Source organism: Etheostoma cragini, chromosome 2, assembly GCF_013103735.1.
Source record: "Etheostoma cragini isolate CJK2018 chromosome 2, CSU_Ecrag_1.0, whole genome shotgun sequence".
Lineage (NCBI taxonomy): Eukaryota > Metazoa > Chordata > Actinopteri > Perciformes > Percidae > Etheostoma > Etheostoma cragini.
The window spans coordinates 5,064,819-5,084,861 of NC_048408.1; the positions used below are offsets into that span (position 1 = coordinate 5,064,819).

At 41.9% G+C, this 20,043-nt stretch overlaps 2 long non-coding RNA genes across 2 annotated transcripts in view; one reads left to right on the top strand and one right to left on the bottom strand.

Annotated features, from left to right (window-relative positions):
- LOC117936915 overlaps positions 1 to 20,043 on the bottom strand; it is a 672,281-nt gene that overhangs the window by 455,065 nt on the left and 197,173 nt on the right. The window lies entirely within an intron of this gene.
- On the top strand, positions 975 to 1,326 carry LOC117936897. Its single transcript, XR_004655044.1, has 2 exons — positions 975 to 1,066; positions 1,232 to 1,326. It is a non-coding gene; the product is annotated as an uncharacterized LOC117936897 (long non-coding RNA).

The following is a 20,043-nucleotide window of genomic DNA, read 5'->3' on the forward strand; positions in this document are numbered from 1 at the left end:
TTGATCATCAGCATATGGGAGATAGCTGTTCAGATGGAGGCCGGGAGACTAAGACTACGTTCACACTACAAGCATTAGTGCTGAATTTGGATTTGTTTCTTGAGTCACTTTTTTGTGTGGCTGTTCACGTGCTAGTGCTGCTCACTTCTACTCAGAGACAAATCAAAATAAGAACACATTATGAATTATGGGATACAAATCGGCTTACAAATCGTATTTTACGGACTTAAAAAAAATCAAAGTTTGGTACAGATCCAAGACAAAAATCACACTGTGATTGTATTTAACGTATTTTTGGTTAAAATGAGAATGCAAAAAATGATCATTCCCATATTGCAATTGCAATGTCAGTTTTTGTTTCAAATGGACCCCTTTCAAGTTTTCACAAGAAGAAAACTGGTACAAGTACACATTTTTCCACCTGAAAATCAATGGCCTTACCTTATTTTCTGTGATGAACATTGATTCCTGACTCAATCCTGATATTATTCTGGATATGACCACTTTTGTTTTTTCCAAATAAGTCAGTTTGACCCGAGGGATACGAGAGGGTCCCAAAAGGGAAGACAGTACAAGGGTTAAAAAAATAAATACATTGTCATACATCATTCATCAGCAGTATGTCCATGCTGGGCGAGTTTTAAGCGCCAAAAAGTCGGCTGTGTGTTTGTCGGCAATTACTTTGCAATGTATGCAAAGTAAATGTTTTGAGGGGTGGTGGCAGTACTACGAAGTACAATACTACCAATTTAGTCAAGCACATCCAAAAGCACCATGCAAATCCAATACATTACATCGATGCTACATTACATCTATGTTACATTACATCTATGTTACATTACATCTATCTTACATTGTGTCTATGTTACATTACATCTATGTTACATTACATCCATGTTACATTACATCTATGTTACATTACGTCTATGTTACATTACATCTATGTAACATTACATCTATGTTAGATTACATCCATGTCATTTTGTTGTAGTTAGGAAAGTAATGTTTAGAAAGCCTGGTGCCTTTAGTCTCTTCCACATGGTGGTATGAAGGTATAAGGTGGAAGGTGTTATTATTATTATTATTATTATTATTATTGTTATTATTATTACTGTTATTATTGTTAACTTCTTACCTTCTTCTAAACACTATTCATGCTAAAACAGATGCGGGAAATTTAAATTTCCTTGCGGGAGTCATCCCAGAAGGATTAATAAAGAGTTATACTAAGGTATACAGTTTATTATTAATTCAACAACGGTATCAGATCAGTCTCGGGTATCGACAGATACACAAAGCCCAGGCATCAGTATCGGGACTGAAAAAGTCACACTATTAAGGGCAAGAGTCCTAATATACACTAGACCCTAGGGCTTTTGCATAAATGACTGATTTTTTTCTTGGGAGGACAGTCTCTGAAATGAACATTCGTCTGTATTCTGGATTGAACAAGAAATGCTTTACTGTGGTTCTGAATTCTCAATAATGTAAAACAGGTTTTGTCCCACATTCAGTCCTTTTATGGAAAGCTAAACTTAGAGCAACTTATTTCCAAAAATAAGTCATCCCTGGGGTAGAACTTGGAGCTGTACTCCACAAGTTCATTCCTTGGATCCTGAAAAAGTGAGTGTTTCCGATGCTGTCCCGGTTGCCCTTGATTGGTTGTTGTTTTTGCTCACACTCTCGCGTGAATGAATTGTCGTGAAAATGCGCATTCGTTTTGCCTGCACTAAACCTGTGATATGACTTGCACAAGCACACAGGATCTCCATGGCGACAAAAGAAGAAAAAAAGTATGATAGGTACGGGGTAGGTGAGAGGAGGGCAGGGAGGAAAGAAGTGTCAGAGTCATACAATCAGCAGTGACAAGCAATCACTTGGGAGTTTTATAATAGCAGCCTGTTAAGTGTGGAGGAGACAAGGAAGAAGAGTGACAGATGTTTCGGCTGAAGTAAGGAGGATGGGAAGGATGCACGAATGACATGATTAAGGAAGGATGAGGCGATGAGTCTGATGAGTCGTGATGGGGTACAATACGGAAGCAGATGAAGAGGATGGGTTTGAATTGGACTGAAGGGGAGACTGAGTGTGCGGCAAAGGAAAACACAAGGCAGGTGGTTGTTAGCAGAAGAGACAGGGCGAGGTGAGTGTACAAGATTGATTGGTGATTGCTCTTGGATTGTGTGGCAAAGTGTGGAAGAAAGAGAGAGAGCGAGAGAACGAGAGAGAAAGAGAGAGAGAGAAAGAGAGAGAAAGAGAGAGAAATGTTGTAAAGAAGAGGGAATTTAAACTCCCAGATGCCAGGTATTTTTCCTATTGGGATGGGAGACGACGGGAGTCTAATGAGTTCCCTCATAGCCGGGTGGGTTTCATTATGAGTCACACAAACAGTCTAAGACACACACACACACACACAAACACACAAGTAATGAATTACGGAGCTTTCAGCCTAAAAGCCTTGGCCCCGCACCTCATCGCATGATGCACGCATACATCATTTTGCAAGGCGGATCGATCCCTCCACAGCCATTTGACACAAATACACATGGAATCGAAATGCTCTGTGACATATTCCATCACCTGCTGCCTACCGACATCCTCCAACGTTGCCAACATCAATATATTGACCAGGTGTAAGCCAAACCTTGAAGTCCGGCTCTGTATTCCAAAAGCTTTTTGTCTGTTCCATTTTGTCGTTATTAGATTACGGGCAAAAATTATAGAATCAAACCACAAATAGAAATTGACATTCCGCACCAGGCTCGTTTCATAACACTTACACCTTGCTGCCCAGGACCACAGTCTCTCTCCTCACACACAAACTACTTGCCCCCAGCACACACATGTTACAACTTGGCACCACATTCACACACATGCAGATCTATTTTGTTCATATCACCTTGACATTTTTTTTCTCATTCAGTCATGAGAACACAACAGATGTTCATCTTGTGACATTTCTATCCAATATTGCCATTGTAACATCAAATATTCGTAGCATTAAAAAGGAGACCATTTTGTCCCAGTGCATAATCACAAACAGACCTTGTTTCTGCATTAAAAAATAAGATAAAATAATTTCATTCCCTGTTGATGAGGATCTGTCTGGGTTTTTTGTCTATACCAGTCAGTCAGAGAACAGTCAAGGTAAGTTTGTAAGTGTTTCCAAATTAAGCCTAACGTTGTAATGTAATACTGCTTTGAACTTTATCTGGCTGAACTAGCATCAGCTTCACAAAGCAACACGATGAGCTGCTTCACAGCCGTGAATTCCAAAGGTCACGATTGAGTGTTTAAAAGAAAGACATTTAAATCCATGACATGACGTGCTTAACAGTTTATCTGGGAGATGGAGACATTTGTTCACTTCAACTTGACAATCACCAAGCTAGTTTGTAGCTAGAGTTGTTCCGATGCCAGTATCGGTACGGCCTCCGATACTGCCTAAATCGCTGGTATCGGTAGCACTGGAGTTTATACACCATATGATACCATTTAAAGAAAATAAACCTAAAGAAAATCTACATTAAAGTGGTTTATTAATGTTCTTTTTCTGTTATAACTGGCTGTCAAATTGGATAAAAAAACAAGGTTCTACAGCGTTCATTGTTTGTGTTTATTCATGTTTCAGCCAGACCGACAACAAAGATAGAAATCATTTCACATCCATACAGGGATAGTAGTATACAGCTGTTAAAACATAATCAAATAGTTGACACATTGGTGTCAGCTCAGTACTCGGTATCGGCCGATACTAAAGTTCAGGTATCAGAATCACGCATCCGGAAGCAGAAGATGGTATCGGACCATCTCTACTTGTTGCTCAGCTTTATTATGTATCTAGATAATCACCACATTGTAGAACAGCAAAAAGATAAGACATCTCATCCTCCCCCCACCCCCAAGATATCAAAATGATATAAAGAAAATCAAATAATTTTGAACAAATGCATCAATGATGATACTGTGACGATATTGTAGGGTTGACTATTGGTGCTATCACAAAATATATTAAAAAGGAGTTTTGCGATCTTCTTTGATGTGTACAGTTTGCTATAGGCTACTTAGAATTCACAAATGGACTGAGGAGCCATTTATTGATCAAAATTCCGTTTACAAAGAATTTGTGTAGAAAGCATGGGTTTCTCTTCAATTCAATTCAATTCAATTTTATTTATAGTATCAATTCATAAGATAGACCACACTCCATAATTTACAAGGACCCAACAGTTCTAGTAGTCTCCCTCTCCAAGTGAGCACAAGTCATGCTCTTTAAAAGGTTAGTAACCGGTGTACTCAACAAGAGAACAGAGCAACTCATTCTCATTGGCTGACAGCAATCAGCAGACAAAAGGAAAACAGAGGTTAAAGTCAAAATTATTTCATACAACCACCACGTATGACATAATAACACCCATTGACTGACGGAGGTCACACTGGTGCATGCACTAAGCCAAAGAGCCATGGAAGGAAAACAAAAGAATAAGTTCCAGAAAGTATGCCATGTCTAGTTTCACATTTAGAATGGAGTGTTGGGGGGTAAAAAATGATTCACGTTGGAGTCACTGAAATCTTTGACAAATGTACACCTCCAGTGGCTTCACAGTCACACACACAGACATTTTAAAACACTGATTTTAAAGAAAGTGAGAGGCCGTTATTCACACATCAAAGTGGCCTACGGTGTAAAGAAATAGACTCTTAAACCAAACCCACTCACACCTATGCACTAATGCTGATTATCATTAGTGTCCCTGACAGCAGCACTTAACTGTTGTCAAACACATACGTTACACATTTGCTTAGACATTAAGCAGTGTTTGCCACACGCATTGCGTATTATTATTGTTATTTTTTATTTTTTTTACTTTATTTAAAACACACATTCTTTCAGATGCATTTCCTTACCCCGTCTCTCTAAAAACACACACACACGCACAACCCCTCCCCTCCGTGCACACGGTGTCTGTCTCCATGAAAACAGTGTTTCCAACTTAGCAACTTTCTTGCTAGATTTAGCGACTTTTCAGACCCCCTTAACAACGTTTTGTTCAGAAGAGAGACTAGCCACAAATCTGGGGACTTTCTATAGAAAAGACAGCAACTTTCTGTAGAAAGGTTGCCAGTATTTTCCAGCGAGCACGCAAGGTATTTCTCTCCCGTGGACACCAAAACCAAATCTGTTTTGAGGGGAGCAGAGGAGCAGCCCCTCCCCTCTCCTTTCTCCTCATGTGCGCCAGCACTGCGTACAGTACATGCAGGTAGAAAGGGGAGAAGGTGTAGGTAGGAGAGACAGTGGGACGCAACGTGAGAAAGACGCAGCTGAGCTGGCCTGGCCCGGGGCGAGCCAGCCTTCTTTGGGAATTCTTTGTTGATCTTTTTCCCTCTTTTTGTAGAATTTATTTCTTTACTTGAAATATAGGCTACCTAAGAAATAATATTAAGGTAAAATAAATTACTGTATTGAATTTTTGATTATTCGGCTAAAGATGACACACAACCACTAAGCTTCATGCAAATGATTGTGTAATGATGTCAAAAATATGCAAATGAGTGTATGACTACACACAAGTTGCTGTTCAATCCGTGGGAAACATGTAAAGCCTATGTTAATTACTGCATAGATGGAAGATACTGAGTGACTACAAATGAGAAAAAGAAAAAATGCTAGTTTGACAGCAGACACAAAGTATTTCGTAACTTCTTCAATACTTCACACTAATGGTGCCTGCATAGTTTCACTGTGAGTATGCAGGAAACACTGTACAGTACATGGTGCTACTTCAACCAAAGCCTTCCAGCTGTTTATCCGAGCTGCGCTGCCCCACCTACCTGTCACTGCATCAGATTGACCGTAGCCTACTAATAATATAGAGAGAGATGCTCCCTCTGTGATGCTGGCGCTAAATCAATGCGGTCCCTCGCACCACGCTGACAACCTCAGCCTCCTCTCTCTTTAATATGACACCACCAATATTAAATTATGTCACCACCGAGGGCCGCAGGCACAGAGAGAGAGGGAGCGAGAGGAAGAGAGGCGGACAAAGGGGTGAGGAGTGGAGACTGTAGCCTAGATGGGTTTGCATTCAAATCAAACTATTTTGTGTTAAGTAAAAAAGAAAATGAGATGACAGGTTGGAGAGAGCATGAGAAAGACAGAATGGGCTGAGAGAGGAGGGCGCAAAGAGTGACCATCAGGTGAAATGGTCAGGGTGGGTGAGTGAGGGAGAGATTAACGGATAGGCAGATCCCGATAAAAAGAGGAAAACGGGGTAAAAGAGAGTGGGGATGAAAGATTCAAATGTGGAAGAGGAGCAGACGAGCGGGAAATGGCCATAAGTGAATGTATTGCACCTGTGTGGTAGAAATCAGAGAGCCATGGGTGCTCAGAGAGATGACAGACAGGCGACCCTCAGCCAGCAATCACACACTGATATTGGTCTCTCTAAGGGAAAATCTACGGCAGTGTCTTTCACTAGCTTTATTCACAAAGGGCCACGGTGACATGATTATCTGGAAGGGTGAAGCTTGTATAATGTCAAAAGAGCAACAATTAACTGGAGTGCACAGCAGATATATCACCTCTAAATCCCCTCACTTGGAGTCAAAAGAAGAAAAACCATCTCTAATTCAGAAAGTATAGAACGTGTACTTAAAAGCTAGTACTGCAATTGCCCCTCAAAAACAGGACAAAGGGGTATTTTCCCAGCACTCTAGCTTTTCAAAATGCTAAATGAATCCATTATCTTTTAGAGAATACACTCACGCTTGTATTTCATTAGTAGAGTATGTGCATCAATCAAATTACCTCTTTTGATCTACAGAATCACTTCCATAAATAATAATATAGTAAAAAAAAAAATCACAAGAGTGCCCAGAGACTAATAACCATTACTATTTAGCTGCAAGAAATAGATACGCTAAAGTAGGAATCTTTCAGTTTTGCAATCCTTTTTTTGTAAACTTGTGAAATTTATAATACAAATTTGCAGTGTTTATTGATCCCCAGTGGGGAAATTGAACATTTTTTATTTTTTTTGTCACTACACACAGGCCTGAAATATACACACATGCTCAGGTCCCACTAATGGAGAGGTGTCAGAGATGAGTGGGCTGCCAGTGCTGAACCAGCACCCTGAGTGGTTGGGGGGGTGCCCTGCTGGAGAGGAGGTGAACTGGCATCTCTCCAGCTGCCATCCACACTCTGTACTTTGGTCCGTAGGGGCCTTGAACTAGCGACCCTCCGGTTCCCAAACCAACTCCCTAGAGACTGAGATACTGCCACCCCTGGTAAATACACACACACACACACACACACACACACACACACACACAAACAAACAAACAAACAAACAAACAAACAGACAGACAAACACACACACACATATTACACAGAGGACTGTGGACACATGTGGAGACGAACCTATGGATCATGCACAAGAAATCCAAGCCAAATTAATACAACAACAAAAACCTACATATCTGACCGTATCAGATAGGATCCATTGTACACAGGCAACATTTCATTATGAGCTGTAGTCCAGCAGTATTCCTAACCAAGGGAATTAAACCAGCTGCATCCAAGGAGACAGCAGCTTGTTCTATCCACACCAGTGGAAGCTTCTCTCCTTTTGTTTGCAGCTTTTCCCATCCAAATCCATCAATTAAGTTACTCTGCCACCTCTGACTCACTCCTAACAGGCACCTGCCAGTCACACAATAACGAAGGTGTGCACAGAGCACCAGCGGCAGTTTGTTCCCCAATTAGCAAAGCCATGGGCAGCCTGAAAAACCGTTACACTGCTCATTAAACCAGCAATAAACATTAACACGCGGGATCACGAGCGAGAGTTGTCTTACCTTGAACCAGAGGTTACCTTCCTCGGCATAGAGGTGTCCACAGCAATATTAAATCCCGCGGCGATGGCCTAGCACATCTTGCTTTTAGTTTGTCTTTTTAATCCCAGGCTGCAAAACTCCCTAATCTCGAGGGTCGAGGGAGTTTGCTTAGCTGGTGGTAGGCTACAGGTGAATTTCGTCTCCTATAGTTGGGAGGAGAGGGGAGGAGTAGCACTATCAAGCCCACATCACTGCTTCATCTTGTAGCGTTGTTGAATTGCATTGTGGTGGTTTTGTTGATGCTGTTGTCGTCATCTGCTCTTTTTCTTGTTTCTTCTTTTCCAATAGAGTGTTTTCACTGACGTGACATTCTGGGCGGTAACCCGGATGCACTCGGGGTAAACAACTGACTTGGGCAGCAAGAAAACACGACATTTCCAGAAATTAGCTCCCAAGAAATTGGCTCCCTCTTCTTGGAGCCATGGCAACCCGGGTATTCTTCCTTCAGTTGCATATCCAGATATAGTCAACTTCCTGGTTTTCTCCAGCCCATACACAGCTGCAGACCTTAAATCCCACAAAGGTTTGGAGGCCTATAACCAGACGGTGTGTGGATGGGAGAGGGAGACGCAGTACCAAGTCATTAACAAGCGTTGTGTTGTGAAGGCCAAAGTAAGGCATGTAACAAGGTCTTTAATCAACATAACCTTAACTGTATGACATCATTGCAATAATCAAGGTGTAGCCAAGTGACTCTCAATCGTTTTTTTTTTATTTCAAAGAAACCCAGTCTTTTATCTACACTATTTGAGTGAGTTTGACCTTTGCCAACCACAAGTGTCTCCTTTCCTCTGATAACTTCTGTCATTTCTCGTTTTTAAGTCAATAAAATTCCAATTTTTTGACAACATTCAGGATCTACTTCCGTGCCATGTTATTTTTTGTGATGCGGAGTACCTCCAATATGGTATCTTCCAACTGATGACGCATTGTGAAAACCCTCTATGAACACATGACTGCCTGATTAAATAAGCCACGCCCCCTACGTCCGGCAAATTCACTGAAAGGTATAATATGTCTTTCTTGAATCATCATTTATAAAAATGCATGAGGAGTCTTTTGAGAAACATCAACTTCAACAAATATCAACATCAATATCAACAATGTGAAGTTTATTCTGGTCACACACACACACACACACACACTCTCAGGACCTGTGACATTGCTGGACCAGCCTGCCACCCATAAGGTCAACTTTCAGAAGTTAAACGACAACATATGGATTCTCAAGACTGAGATTCAATTTTGATGGAAATAACTTGACAAAAAGGAAATTGAGAATCTACAACATTTTTTTTTTTACGTGAGTCAGCGCAACCCTTCTGGAGAGATCTGCAGAGCTGGCTGTAAAATATTGTCATTGGAATTACAATCCATGCGGTGAAACTTCAGTCTGAAAACAGAAGGCAGGGTGTGTTAAAACTCTTCTTTCAGCTGGCTTGAATGGCAGTGAGTTGTCTTTCATCCATGCAACTCTGACAGCAAAGTATACTTGACCTATGTAACCATTAACATCACCCAGGAGGAACACCACTTTATAATGGATTGGCTGATTTGCGTTGACAAAGGAGGGAACTACAACACAACGATGCCATGCATTGCATTATCCCATCACTGGTTTAAGCAAAGGTCACACTACTCCAACTGTTTTCTTTTTAGTATTTGAAAACGAATGTGATGCCTAGCCTGATGGAAATGATTGCTGGCAGAAAAATAAATCACACTACTGAATAATGTTAAGCAGTGAATGTGAGGTCACCATTCATTTGATTTCAAAATGGATATACAATGCAAAGAGATAACAGTTCTTTAGATTATGTTCAATTCAATGCAGTGTGTTCAAGACAAGTCAATTGTATTTGTATAGACAATCTCATACACAGGTCATGTCAAGGTGCTTGACAGGAAACAGGAAACATTAAACAAATTAGATAAAAAAATAAAAAAACATGTATTTCATACACATTTCTTTATTTTTTTATTACTACTATATACACTACCACATAGACCAGACTTGGCACACATACACGCACGCACACACGCACGCGCACACACATACACACACACACACACACACACACACACACACATGCATGCACACACACACCTACCAAAGTTTCTGAAACCACTTCATCAAAAAATTATTATTATTATTATAGTTTAGAAAGGTACTAAATGTTTACTTAAATAGCAAGTCTGTGACATAATAATAATAGAACATTATCATTATAAAACACATTAGTATAATATAAAGCTAATAGGGGACCACTTAATAAGTATTAATCATGAGAACATATTTTTAAAATAACTTTTACATTCAACGTTCTTTTTTGATTACTGATGTGTCAACAGTTGCAAAATCAGACTTTGCTCTCAGTATTGTAAGAAAGTTATTGCTGCTCATCTTAAGGGCCAGATCTGGCACAAAGCCCAACGCAAGTGTCTTTGCTTTTTTAAGACCATCCAGCACCCATGTCCTTTGAACAGCAAATGTACTTGAACCTTTCTTTGCACTCATGGGCTTGCTGGTTTTACAGGGAGGTGTGTTCAGGGGAATTCTGGGCCATTGACCAACACAAACCTGGTCTAAAGTCAATGATGCAGCACGCACATTACGTACACTATGCTTGTCAAACACACAGGGACGCGCAGCAACACACAAACACACACACACACACGCACACACACATGCAATACATTAGAAAGAAAAATATGAAGGTGCAAATCCTCCATCATAATAGCAAAGCGCCAAGGTACAAACACGCCTGGCTTTTAAAGGGAATGGGAGAGGACACTCTGATTGGTTGATTGCATGTTACACCAAAAACACACCCATGATTAATGAAGACACTAAGAACAACCGTTTAGAACCATGCGCATGGATCCTTTTTTCCCCGCTGTCAAATCAGCAAAAGTGGATTCGAGCACGCCCTAAATACACCTGCACCATATGCTCCACACCGTGCACTTAGATCGTTAAAATAGGGCCCTGAAGCTGTAAGCAAAACATGTAAAAGGTTCGGCTTCATCCTTCCAATGGCATTGGAGGCCGTGGTAGGCTACTGGAGACTAACACTACACTACATGATGTTAGAAGTAGAATTGTACAAAGTTGTGGCGAACATGTTGGCAAACTTCCAGTTTACTTGTGCCCAAATGTCTTGCTAATGTCTACTTGTCTTCTACTAATGTCCAATATTCACTCTGTTTTCCAAGTACATGGACAAACCCAGAACACTAAAAAAAGGCAAACAGCATAGTGGGAAACTGCCGGTTACATTGGAACCATGGTTCTCTGAGTGAAGAGACTCTCTCTCCATCATTACACATTCCATATTTACGGGGATTAATGGAGAATGCTTGGTTACATTGGTAGAGAACATCAGAGATACCTGCTTGCCTCTTCATTTGAACTGTTGCCTTTTGGGCAACAATACAGTCATTTTCTGTTCTCAAAAAACTAAAATGATCTAAAATTTCATTTGTTCCATGTTATGTTTTTTTATATCTTTGCATGTACAGTTTATCTGAAATTGTGTCAATTGTTGTTCTCTTTTCGTGTCTTATATTGCCCTAAATGTCATCGGATTTGTAATGTTACCTCATATCCCCATGGGAACAATAAACAAACTGCTCCTACTACTACTACTACTACTACTACTACTACTGTACGGTCGTCCTTGTGAACGATAATGTATTCTGGTCAATTGGAGGCTGAGCTGCAGCAACAAAACAGACTTAATTCACACCTGTTGACCTCGTCTTGTTTAGTTCTATTCCATTTGTGCTCCCTCATCTGTAACCTGAAGCAACATCTAATAGAAGGAGTCCACTGAGGTGTTTGGAAATATGATCCACTGTAAAATCCCTTCTAACGGAGCATAAACATTGATGCTGCCGGGATGAGCAGTTCTAAAACAACGGCCTCATAAGAAAGTTGATGTTCTGTGTATCTGCCGTGTGCGTCTGAGCGTGGGTGTTTGTGGATGCGCGTAGAAGGGTGCTTTAGGCATCAACTCTCTGAGGCATCACAAGTATTGAAGAGAAGTGTGCAGACAGTGGGACAAAGCTACAGAGGGGGGAATAAGAGTGTGTGTGTGTGTGTGTGTGTGTATGTGAGAAGGGGTGTGTGCATTTGTTGTGTTTTAACAAACAGCCAAATGCTTCTTGTCTCTTTATATTTTAGACCCCATCATGTACACCCTGTTATTTTTTCCTCATATACATTCCCCATGTGTTTAGTGTCACAACCTTTCCTAATCTGTCTCTCATTGTCCTGCTTCCCTCGCTGCTAATGGGACTGCGTATGGACAGAAGGCAGAAAATCTCGAGGAGACTCACAAATATTTGTCGTAAGCAATTTTGAGCCCCGATGGCAGGCACCGCCGACATGTCAGTGGTGATGGCGCTCCCGGTGGGCACATGTCATTAATATGGACGTCGTCTCACTGGTTTGCCACTGACACTGTGGCCACTACGGTGTGTGCCTCTGTGAGTGTGTGAGTTCTGTCCATTTGCAACTGAAGGGGGGTCCCAGGGGTCTCACTCCCCAAGTAAGAGATGACAGAGACGACAGCTGAATCTCTCTCTCTCTCTCTCTTGCTCTCTCTCTCTCTGTCTTTCTGTCCCGCGTCCCTCACTTCCTCCCATGTCCATCTATTGACAGGTCTGCGGCTACTACCAGCGCCACGCACACATTGCATCCGAATGATCCAGCACGCATCAGAAACCATTACCTGCATGGCACAAATGTACACTGTGAATATGAATTACCCGCCGTAGGTGTCACTGACCATTTGAAGCGCGCGCACAAACACACACACACACACACACACACACACACACACAGACACAAAAACTTTGAATGCTAAATGTCTCCTCGGTGCAGCCCAGTGCAACAGTCCTCTCAGTCAGTCTCGGGGAGGATAAGGGGATCCATGCACAATGAAGCTCATGAATTATCAGCTGAGCATGAATGTCAACTATCGGGCTCACATGTGTATCCATCATTCAAATACGCTGATATGTCAGAAGATCAGGCCTCGCTCTGCCTATGAGCAATATGCGTGCAAAGCTCTTGTCATTTGCACACGCAATCAATTACCCAAATAACATCAAAACGTGGACTACATGTACATACACATACAGCACAGGCATGTCTCATGCTCTGGATATCTATCGATCATGCTGATAGTAAAAACAGGATTTCATCACCTTTTCCATATAGTCACATTTGATTGGATACATTCAGGCCCATACAGTACATTTTGTTTAAATGTCAGTGCGCTGTGAAAAACAAAGAGCTCACATCACTCATCATTCCACGGATGTACACTCACAGGCGTGGATGTTTTGACATTCCAGAGGGCTTACATTTTAGATGCTATGCTATTTGTTTACTACCTAGCACCATGCACATCACTGTAATGCCCATAGGCAGGGGAGCAATATCACATAATACTTGTCTAGAGACTGTGATGAAGCTAAGTCTACTGCAAGACAACTACATTATGTTGCTACTTCCTGTTTAAGCACTTTGCATGCTTGCAAATGCACAATAAAGGTAAAGTAATGTATTATTTGAATGAATAGAATTTACACAATTCTTGTTATGCTTCTATTCTAGTCTTCTCACAGAGGAAAGTACGCACTGGTCAAATTTCACCTTGGATTTAGTGACAAGTACACCTTACATTTATTGTTTTCTTCCAAAAGCCATCAGTGCATAATTATCCCTGGGGCTGTGAAAAGAAAAGAAAGCAAATTACATAATACCTGAAAAGGCTTTTCAGCACAAGCAAGTACAAGAATATCTTCCCAAAAGAAATTCTCAGATGTAGATGTGCTGTTGAATCGCAACAGATTTATAAGTTTATGTATGCATGGCATGGGTGCATGGAGTGGAACTGGAGGAGGGATGGGACTGCAGAGTTTAGAATTACAGCGAGCAGATATGGATCAGGGTTTTTGGAATGATACATATTCATACGGGGGATGGGATTGGGGTCGGCCTGTTCTTTGGATTGTTTTCAGTGCCCGCTTGACATTTGTGTGCAGACTTCTAAACGTGCACACACACAGGACACACACACACGCACACACACACACAAATTTCTAAGAGTGTTTATATGAGAGGACCGTGATGTTTCATTTTGGCATCAACATAGTTACATAATTGTCCACTTGGACTTCTATTTAATCTAAATTTCTATTTAGTCAACATGCCTCTAAATTTCTAATCACCCTAATCTTTAATAGCATCACTCTTGCTAATCACAATGGTCTTAGAAACAGTCTGCAATGTCGGGCTTATTGCTAATCCTTTCCCACGTGAAAACTCACTTTTTCACTTTTCTTCTTCTCTCACGCACATTTTCTCCCCCCTCCTCCAACCCCCCTACCCACAGCCCGTCTCCATCCTCCAAGAGCCCATCACCTGCTGTTACGAGCCAGTGTAAATTGAATGCCGTGAATCAGGGCCGGCTGTTACTGCGTGTGACTGGAAAGGAGCGGGGGGGAGAAAGCAGAGAAGGGGACTGCATGTCCCTGCAGCTTTATGGGCTGGCACCTCACCAAGATATATCACCGCCTGGCCAGATAATACCATCATGTACATAACTACCCTGTGTATGTGTGTGTGTGTGTGTGAGTGTGTGCACACGTCGGGGTGTGTTATGTACTTAACTACCGGGTGACCTGCAGCTCAGCTCCTAATAAGGGGCATCTGGTGCTGTTTTACAGGGCGGAGGAGTGGAGGAGGAATGGAATGGGGAGGAAATGCTGCGTATAAAATGGTGCTTTTGTGAAGTGGGGGAAAAGAAATGTAACATTAGGGATGTGTCCGAGGACGGGGAATGGGAAAAACGAAAATATATGAGGGGAAGGATTTGAGAGAGGGTGTGTGTGACAGAAAATGACAGCTTGGAGGGTGAATTAGGGGAGAAAATGAGATATAGATAGAGATGCCCAGAGATGAGCACACAAACAGAGTGAGAGGGAGAGAGAGAGAGAGAGATGGAGAGCCGGAGAGAGCCCAGATGAGGGAGTTGAGATGATGGGCTGGCAGTTTCCAAGCACCAGGCTGTTTTTCAGGGCTGTCAAGCACATTGTGAGGCATTGTTTGAAATGCCCAGGCTGATGGCTGACATATTTCCCATGAATCTAGCATGCCAGGCCACTGTCCACTACAATACACTCAGACACACAAGAGCTGACGGGCCATGCTCTTGCGTGTGTGTGTGTGTGTGTGTGTCTGTGTGTGTGTCTGTGTGTGTGCACGTTGGTAAGTGAAGGGTAATTGGCCGACCTTGGCCATCAGGGTGGCTGAAATGGGGACGGATGAGGGAAAAGGGGGGAGGTGGAGGAGGACAGTTGTAAATTTTGTCCCACATCAAAGTATTTCAGTCAATTGCACTCCACTCTGGCAGTTTACTATTAGCCCCCCCCCCCCCCCCCCCCCCCCCCCCCCCCCCCCCCCCACACACACACACACACTGGGTGAGTTAGTGTTTAATCTCCTTGCTAGCACTGATCTGAAGCGTCTCACATGAAGCCACATCCCATCCAAAGATGTGGACATGTGTTTTTTTTTTCCTTCACTGGCCCCCACAATCTGACTCTCCAGTCCGTCCAGTCTCTTGCATCTCTGTTTCACTTTATTTCTCTTTGTTGGCTCATGTTCTTTAATCTGCCCCTTACTCGCTTCCCTCCACATCAGCTTCTCCTCCTTCCTTATCTTCCATCTCTCTTCTCCTGTCCCTCCTGCTTGCCTCCGTCACCCCACTCCCCTCTTAGCTTCTCTCTCAGCCTTTCATCTCACTCCTTCCATACTTACTCTTCCCTTTGCTTCCATGTGCATATTTGTACCCTCCCCATCCTTTTCACTCCAATCGCCCATCCATTCTCCTACCTTCTGCCTAGCACCACAACCCCCTCCTCATTTCACCCGTGGCCATAGGGGGACAGCTGTTGGAGACAGACCTGCAGAAATAACTGTGTTACTCTTCCAATCGATACAGCCAGGCACCAGTGGCTACCGCCCAGTCCTGCCCAGTGTGTGTGTGTGTTGGTGTGTGTGTGTGCATGTGTGTTATTGTAAATGTGTGTATCCCAGTTCTCTGCCAGAGGAAGAAACGGCAGATCACCAAAGACATATCTGCCTGCGTCGTCAGCAGAGCTGTCCATCCAGCTTTCCCTTCCCTCCTCTTCTCCCTCTCTGTTTGTCGTCTGCAGCTCCTCCCTGTAATCTAAGTAAAAAGAGAAAGGGTGGGATGGGCATAACGGAGTTAATAAAGTATGGTTTTGGCTTGTGTAAAAATGAGCAGGCAGATAAGAGACATTTGATAATGAAATACTCCCCTGTCTTAATAAAATACTTCCCTGTCTGTTTATCTTGGGCTCTCATAGAGATCCACACATGCGACCACGCATGCACTCGTACACACACACACACACACACACACTCACACACACACACACGTATGGACACCTGATGACAACATGCCCCTATTGACACCAGCAGCGCTGTCAGCATGTGTGTGATGAACAGTTAGAATCTGGTTTTGGATGGGCAAAGCTGGTCATCAAAACACCGGACATCAAAGCTTGTTTTGTCCCTGAGTCTGAGCGTGGACGTCTTCTAAATGATTAACACTTCATCATATGTGTATGACACTGAAAATAATGTTGTTACAATAACATTTGAGAGGAAAATGTGTGTGTGGTCTACAGAGCATGGCTAAAGTGAATGTGCCTGCAGACAACACAGTGAACATATAGCCTTCTGAAGTACTCGGGGCACTCCAAGAGACTTAAAGTGACAAATACTCATTTCCTCTGCTTTCCACGACCCATTTAGCTCAATGGCAAGAGTTGGTCCATGTGTCTATAACTCCTCTTAAGATCTTTCTCCCCTTCTGCCTCCCTCTGCTCTCTCCCTATGTCCATTTCTCTTCTCTTGCCTAATGAGGATGTTGTCTAGCGGGAGCCATGTTTCTCTTCTCAGTTTCTTCCAACAGTGATGGCTAAAATTTACTATTTTCCAAAGTGCTGCCTAATGGTGGGTGGCAGTTTATAAGACGTAGGGGAGAAAGGGATTGGTTGCAAAGTTGATTAGTTGAGATTATACTTGCTGAAGGAAAATAAAAAGACAGGCAAATGTGGAGTGAGGATATTTAAACCTTTAAACAGAGGAAAATAAAGATGGGAATCACAAATATAGTCATCATGGTGTTAGTAATGAACAGGTCATAAGACACATGTGAGTTATTTATGTTCAACAAGGAGAAAAAGAGGAAGACAGAGAAAGAGTGAGAGTGGATTAAACAAAAAAAGCATTATGGAAACAAGTAGAGACTAAGAGGGCACTTTGGGCTAATGGCCTACTGCCTTCACTGGCAAAGAATATTCAGTAATCTCTTGGTTTTATGGGATTAACTGTTCAATAGCACTTCTTTGGCTTCTACAGCTGCACACAGGTTCTATTTATAAAGCAGCGTTAGAGGAGCGGTTTATGTGATCTTGGCTCTCATCAGTGTTTCTAATCATTTTAAAAGACAGGAAAACAGGAAAGTGACAAGGGTTCTGGTGTTCAGGGGTCACACACACACAATCTGAAAAAGTAGAAAGAAAAAGAAAACTAAGGCGGTCGCATTATTGATGAAATCCATACAATTATGCTTAAAGCAAGGCTTAAAATGAATGTCCGAATGTAATGTATTTTCATTTTCCCAACTTTAGTTTTTTTCCCTCAATAGATCAGCGGCTAAAACTGTATAACGTGCAGTGTACGCAAAAGAAACTAAAATGTAGAATATGTGAGGATGTTGCAGAATTCCATCCACAAACATTCAGCTTTGTTTTTCGGAATCTGTATTTCAATCCCGTTCCACTCCACCCGTGCTGATCTTATTAGTTCATGCTGTTTCCAGAGTTTCACATAAAGGCTTAAACGAGGTCTGCGTGTGTCAAACACTGTCTGTGAACTCACAGCAGCCGCGGTTACCCTGTTAGTGCCAATGAATCACAATCACGCAAGCACAAAACACACCACATGAACTAACACTCATTATACGACACCATAGGGCTTCCTGCATGCATGCACACATACACATGTATTTAGACTATTACATAGGCACAATATTTTGTACATAGTTATATATCAATTCTCACTTTAAATCAAATAAACCTCCATGTTGTAGTTCTATATCCGAAATATATGTGTGATTCTAGAAGTGTGTGTGTGTGTGTGGGAGTGTTTTTAGTGTATGATGCTCTTCCCTACTGTGAGCTGTTGCTATGGTGACAGTATTAAACACATGTTGTTTGTCTACCTCCAGAATTACATTTTGCAAAACCCTAATGTCTTGTTTTTTGGGGGCTGTTTTGCAAAAAAGAGAGAGAGAAAGAGAGGGAGAGAGAGGTAGAGAGAGAATGAGAGAGAGAGAGAGAGGGGGGGTGATAACAGATATCTTCTGTTCTTTCAATGATCATTATTGCTGCACCTTCATCACACAGAAACAACTTAGAACCTGTATGACATCTCAGTAGCAAATAGTATTTGTTTCATAGGATGGGGACAGCAAAAAAAGAACTATTTTAGTCATACAATGGAAATGGAGAAAAGGTCAGGTCAAAAAGAAAATCATTTTAGGAACACACATTCTGCTCTTTGGCTATGCTATCAAAGAGGTCTCTATTTTGATGCCACAGTGTTCTATTAAAGAGGAGTACCATGGCTTGGTCTGTGAGGAAAGGCTTTACTGCCATCTTCTGGTGGCTCAGGGATTCAGTTCATTAAGAATGCAACACATCGCTCTCATAAGCAAATACAAATGATATATGTATTGACCTATCGGAAGAAATGGACACATGCATGCTGGTGCTGAGAGGATGAAAGATCCCCCCCACACACACACACACACACTGAAAACTCTCTATGGAAAGAGTGAAAATGTGGCATTGATCCTTTGGAAATGTGGGTTTTCTTTCTATTTCAATGAAATTTGGATGATATTAGATGAATAAGTGTTCATGAAGAGGAGATTATTCCACATGCTTTAAGCTGTCTTCTGGAAACTATACATTAGTGGGTGGAACTTAGCCTTCACACACACTCTCTCTTTCACACACACACACACACACACACACAGTCAGCATGCAAAAATCAATTTTTAATTTGGTTTGGGGAAAAATGAAGCACAGTGAACTATGTAAAATCATTGGTGTGCTGTCTTCGAAAATGTGCAACCGTAAAGATGAACAAGCATGTGCAGCAACACAGACACACATGAACAGAAAAACAAACACGCACACAAAAGCACACTCTGTCTCCCTGCAAAGGAAACACGGCTGTTTATTGATCCTGTCCTGTTTGGTATTCATTATTGGCACCTTTTACTCACCTGATCACCTCACTCTTAGTCCATTGCTTATTTCCAACCTGTTCCTCCCCAAATGAGCAGCAAAACTGTTCGCTACAGCCAGGCCGCTATTAGACTTGGAAATGTCTGCCTTGTCTTACTGTCTGTAACAGAGCCCTAATTAAACCTTCAATGTACCTTCCTATTGACATGAAAAAGCATCAAATGGTAGCTAAGATCTGTCCTTAAAAGTCTCTAGATATTGTTGGCATGTGTGGTTAACACATCTCTTCAGTATCACATAGATTATAGTAACAGGGCATTTGGTGTTCCTGCCCCACCTGCATGGGAAGGCTGATTGTAACATTCTGAGCCTGACAGGCAAACAGACGAATTTCTAATCTTGTGAATTTTTAAGCACACAGAGAAGTGGACTCAGTACAAATAAAAAATAAAAAAGTACAAGGTGTTTTAAAACAAAGCATTTATCTTTTTAGAGATTATTGTCTGGGCTTGTATGGCCTTTGATTGATAGGGTAGCTTGAAGACAGGATAGGGTAGAGAAGAGGGGGTGACATGCAGCAGAGGGCAAGGGTCTGATTCGAAGCCAAGGACCCACTTCTTAGGACTTTGCCTTGGCTGTGGACTTCGCCTACATGGGGCGCACACTCTACTGGGTGAGCTTGAGGTCTCCCTTAGTTATGCATTTCTTTTGACATAGCAACTTTCAGGTTACTACTACAGTAACACTGGGAATAACCTAACTGAGTTGCAGTAAGGTGGT